Below are 6,000 nucleotides of genomic sequence, written 5' to 3' on the forward strand. Positions count from 1 at the left end.
CTAATTAAATAGGAGTCCGGAGCCGCTCGGTTATACTATAGCAACGCCGTCTTTCCGGGAGTTCCTGGGTCTCTACTGCCTTCGTATGTAGTTAACTACCTTGCCAAAGCGTACAGTGTGGAGGACGCGCTACCCAATTTCAGCCATAGCCGGATCTAGGGACTCTATATAGGTGTCGACTTCGCAGTCTCTTCTAAGTTGTGCGACATGCTAGCACCGCAGTTGTCGACCCTACGCAAGGTCGTAGAGTCTATTAAAGCCTAGCGGCTACAGGAGCTTGCGACTAAGCGCGAGGGTCGGGAGAGGGAGCGCCAGGAGGAGCGCTAGCGCTAGCGGCTCCGACGAGAAGAGGCCTCTTCTAGTCGAGAACGGGATTGTTTCGCAGCCTCTCAGGAAATGAGGTCTGCTAGTACTCCGGACCCTCGTATTGTCGCCTTTACTACTAGCAGTGCTCGTTCGGTCCTTGCTCGTACACCCTCCCCGGTATCGCCTACCTCCTTAGTCGTTACTAGTTCCAAGCGCCGCCGAGGGAAGGCGAAAGCTCCTCCTCTGCCTGCTCCCGGCCTGTCTACTAGCGCCTAGCCTCTACCTCCTACAGCAGTTCCCAGCCCTACGGCGGTAGGCTCTCGGAAGGGCAAGAGCGCGGCTTCCAGTCCTGTTGTCGCCCGAGCCTTGCCGGTGCGCAGATTCGGCACAGAATTGGATCCTAATCGTCGAGGCTCTCGTACGCCTACTCCTGTTTCTCCAGCATCCTCCGAAGCAGCCTAGTCGCCTATAACTACGGAAACATCTCGAGGCAGGAAGCGGGTCGTAAACGGGGTTTATTAGCGGCATCGACTCGGGTAGATCAATAGTTATGTAGATGAGCTAAATAGAGAGAAGAGGTAGTCGGCGCTAGGTAGTTTGTTTTGCCAAGAATGCTAAGTTATGAGTGTATTTTTAGCTACTAGGCTCTCAGTCAACATCACCTTAGTTAACACTATCGTCGACCTCATCTTAAGCCAAGTTAATATTAATATCTTACAATATAGATTAACAACAGTTAGCTTCTAGTTCTCGCCGTATGCGTGGTCCTCGTCTACCTGCCCCCTAGTCGCTATCTAATTCGCCCGAGGGCTCGCCGCTACCTACGACCAAAGCCAGCTAGCAGACGAAACCCAAGCCGACCAGGAGGAAGAGAGGGAACAACCAGCATGGCGACTCGAAGTCCGCTCGCGAGAAAGTGGACTTTATACTACAGACCATTCGCAGGCAGCACCTATCGTTCGAGGACTTCCTAACGCTTTATGTAACGACTAAGAAAGAATGGAACACACCTAACTAGGGCGAGCGGGCGGCTACTAGGGCGGCAAAGTTAGCACGGATTCTGCAGGAGGATAAAGTGGTAGAGTGCATCGCACTACATATGTCTAATAGTAAGTGGCTGAGTGCTGCGAGTCTGGCGAAAGAGCTCGAGGATCTAAAGGGACGGAAGGTAAGCAATATTAGCACGTATAGGTTCTGTTACTAAGTCTATATAGGAATTCGGGTCTTGGGACAGAAAACTGCCCGCAGAAGAACTGGATTATAGAGACGCGGTAGCAGCTATAGGTTAGTACGTCCTATCTATTTAGGCTCTCGTAAAGGAGCTCTTAGGCTTGCCGGCAACTTAGGATCTCTCCAAGCCAATGCTCCGCCGCATTAGTCTTATTTCCAGTATACTTCTGCGCATAAGACATCCTCGATCCGGGAACTAGTTCGCTATGCAGTTAGGAGTGTACCTGCAGAGTCAAGGTGTCAAACGTCGCGTTCTTGCGGTCCTAGCTGGACTAGGTATATGCAGATACCCGAAGAGTATATACCGTTGCAACCGGATGCTCTACGACCTAGCTGCCGGTCGCATTAAGGCATTCGGCCGGTCTAACCTTACCTATAGTATATTCGACAACCTAGACTACTTTGCCCGCGTCGGCCAGCATAGCTTCGGCAGGCGGGACGTCCTAAAACATGTTACCACCGCAAAATGGTTTAAGAGCATCGAGGTGCTATGCTTAGGCCTGAAGAAAGAACTATTCCGAGAGGACAGGCTGCTTTAGCTGCAAGACATCCTAGATAGCCCGGGCAACCGGCACGACGCTTAGCAGAAGGCGATCTTACTCTACTTAATCGCAAGCGCTATAGCAAGGGTGTATCTAGCCGACGTTGCACAGGCATTCGGTGTCGAATCTGACGATTCTGTTTTGAAAAAGAAACCGAAGAAGAAGAAGAATGTTAGCTAGGACCCTAGTATTAGTAGAGATACCGCTACCGGTAGCGAAGCTAACCCTAACGGTATCGACTAGACTAAAGTAAAGGGCTTCCCTCAATTCCCGGCTTTTAATCGTATAGTAAAGCAGAAAACTATTAGTACTACTATAAATCTAATCTACGAACAAGAGGGCACGACCGAAGGCACTTATAACGTTATAGAGAATATACTAGAGGAGCAACTTAAGCTTAGGGAATTATACGAACAGGCCGTTAAAGGACAGAACGCGGACTGGATCTGCCGCCCTAGTGATTTCGACTGCTACGAACGCCCTCCTACTACTTAGACCTAGCCCTCTACTAGGCAGACCCAAGTGCCCGCTCCTCCAAATCAGTCGCCTACAGCTAATAACCATCGTCCCGGCACACAAATTCAGCCCCCCTCCTCGCAATATCAGCCGCCTACCTCGCAAAGCTGCCCTCCTAGCTTATAATGTCAGCCGCCTACCTCGCAAAGCTACCCTCCTAGCTTACAATACCAGCCGCCTACCTCGCAAAGCTGCCCTCCTAGCTCGCAATATCAGCCGCCTACCTCGCAGAGTTAGCCTCCTAGCTTATAGTACTAGCCGCCTACCTTACAGAGTCAGCCTCCTAGCTTACAATACTAGCCGCCTACCTCGCAGAACCGCCTCCCTACGCTACGGAATCCGCCTCCTACTAGTCGAGACTAGCCCCCTAGCACTCGCAATCGACCACCTACGGACGGAGAACATGCTAAGGACGACGTTCTGCGTGTTTAACGGCTGGTCGAGGACTTTACGGGCAGTACGTATAACCCCTCTAGGTATATTCTACTAATGTACGGCGATCAGCTCTCCGTGAGCAACATGCGGACGTAGCTGAAGGAGTCCTAGGAGAATAAGGACGATTTTGACCGCATGCAATAGGTACTGCTATTACCTAGGCTCTTCTACCTTAAGATATGTCTAATATAGGCAATCGAGAACAATTTTAATAGCAGAGAGGGCTGCCGGGCTAAATCGTTACTCCTGGTATACTAGGAGATAATAGAGCGGAAGATATGTCCATCATTTCACGCGCCGCATAGCCACCTGGAACGACTAACACTCGACAGCTTTGATGCAAGGGTGCTAGCATTCGTGTACGAACAAATCGACCCGGTAGTTCCTAAGAGGCATGTTATATCTAACTACATCCAGGCGCTGTTAGCCGACGGCTTTATAGGTCTAGTCGGAAAGGTGTACGAGAAGGTGTTCTCGCCGTCTGCTCGTCGCCTAGAACCCGATGCTATTAAAGCTAACACCTAGAAGGCAAAGAATTCGTACTCCTCGAAGAAGCAGCAGGGGAAGAAGGCAAAGGCGACTAAAAAGGCAGCTGCCCGGATCGATAGAAACGAAGAGCGGAGAAACTATGTCCGATTCCTACATATCGTCGAGACGTATTATATGCTTAGCCGGGCTGTTAAATATGCGGACATTGGCCTGCTGCGTCGAGTCGTTAACCGCTGTATCCTAATCTTCTATGCACGCAGCCACAAGAATTACGCTTTTATTATACTATAGATAAAATGGCTAACCGATTCTAAGGCGTTAGATCCGGTACTGCAAAGAGCGATGCTAGCGAACGGGTTCGTAAACATAGCGGGTGCCGAGGACAGTTAGTTCGAGATTAACCGGGCAAACGAGTTCCTTAATCGATACCTAAAGACTCTTATTAGCAGCCGCCGCAATAGGATATTCGATGTCGAGAATCAACTAGAAGAGGCAACCCTCTTAGCAACGCATACTAGCTATCTGCGAGAGGTTATAGAGGCTAGCTTCGGGGAGTCCACAAACACAAAGCACACGTCCCCAAAATCAGTTAAAGAGGTGCATGCCGTCGCAGCGGCATGCTAGGACGAGACGTTAAAGACCAAAGAAGTCGATCCGGATCCTAACGTAGTAGCCCAGTTTTACGCTATAGACCTGTATGCTATAGGTGTTAAGAACCTAGTAACTCTAGTTAAGAATGTCAGCCGTCTGGAACGCTTTAATAAGAACGTAGTAGTTAAAGGACAACAGATTGTACAGGCCGACCAGCCCTTATTGTCTGTTGGCATAGAGCTTCCGGACCTAAGGACGGACCCTTACTTGCAACGAGCGGCAGCGACCGACCTAACACCTGGACTTATTATGTTATCCTAGGATCCGATAGACGGATACGAATTAGAGCTTTCACAACAAGGCGAGGTAGAGTGATGTTAGTCACTTCGCCAGTCGCCACGTGCTACACGGGAGCAAACTAGGCGTAGTAGGGCGCTGTTATGCGCCTGCTATCGTTAGCTGATTCACCGAAATTCACGGGCATTAATTGTGTTAACCACACAGGTGCCTCCTAGTATATCTACCGCCCTATCGACATTATCACTCGGAACTCTTCTATCCACTAACAACATCTCGACTCCACTTTATTATCCACTTCCTTATCTACTCTCTTGTCCACTTTATCTACTAATTAACTATCTCTTCTATCACCTACCTTCGCGAACGCACGCGAACTCGAATACTAGCTTACTATAAGCACTCCTACGAGCGGCAGAAACCTCTCGGGTCTCTAGCGACTAGCCGACTTTGGCGAAGCCCCACTAGGCACTAATTAAGACTAGTACAACGCGGCATGCATCTAGATATAGGCGAACTAGTTCAGCTAGCTAAAAATACGGATATTAGAGCTCGAGGTAACAGCGTTTATCGTTAAGCTTTATAGCGTCCTTACATGGGAGGATAGTGCCATACTAGATCCACTTAAGAGATTTATACCTAGGTTACACGCCTCTGGTAGACCGCACACCGAACTTATGCTTCTCCTCGACAGCCGAGCCGACTAGGCGAAGCTTATTCCCCGGGACAAGATCGCTACGCGTATGCGCGGCCGCAACGATTTCTACCTGTATACAAGCACTACTTCGCTTTCTGCGATCCTGGCTAGCTTTATGGTAGGTGCCGAGCGCATAGGCGAGCCGGAGGAGAAGGATGGTTAACGCGGCTGCGACTAATGCGGTCTATACGATAACTAGAAAGGCTTCGTTAAAGGCTGCTACACATTCCCGGCGCCGGATAGTTTGTCTAAGCTCTGGTCGGGCGCGTATACCAACTGCCTGCTAGACGGTAATAAGAAGGGATGTAGCATTAGTAGAAGGAAGTTATCGCGAGTTTACGACAGGCTAGCATCTAAAAACACGGCTAATACGTCGACCAGACAGCGCAACGATCCGCTATTAGCATTACTTGGACGCGTCCTGGCCGAAGTTAACATTGCAGACATCTTCGACGGAGATGGTGTCCCAGATGCTGTTAGCTATCCTACTTCGAACGACTCTATCCTACGAGAAGACTGCATAGTGGGTACACTTAACATTCCATTCGTCTTTAGCTAGTACGATACTGCGGAGGCTTACGTCGGTCGGATAGAAAGCGCAGCGGCTAAGACTGCAGAAGCATGTCGGACTGCTATTAGGAATGCCGCTATAGCTCGAGACTAAACTAAGATAGCCGCGGCCGAGGAGAGACAGGTGTCCTTATCCGGATCTAAAGACTCTGTGCTAGTGTTCAGCATGCCGAAGGCCAAGGTCCGAGAGCGTAAGCAGTATAGGAGCACGAGATTAGAGCGACTAACTTAAGGCAGGAGGGTTCCTGTCGACGAGGACCGTTCTAGGCGCTGCTCGGATCGAAAGAATTTGCCCGGCAGCTTCGGAGAAATAGACGTCGAAGATAA

The sequence above is a fragment of the Zymoseptoria tritici genome, chromosome 2 (genome assembly GCF_000219625.1).
Source record: "Zymoseptoria tritici IPO323 chromosome 2, whole genome shotgun sequence".
NCBI classification, from domain to species: Eukaryota; Fungi; Ascomycota; class Dothideomycetes; order Mycosphaerellales; family Mycosphaerellaceae; genus Zymoseptoria; species Zymoseptoria tritici.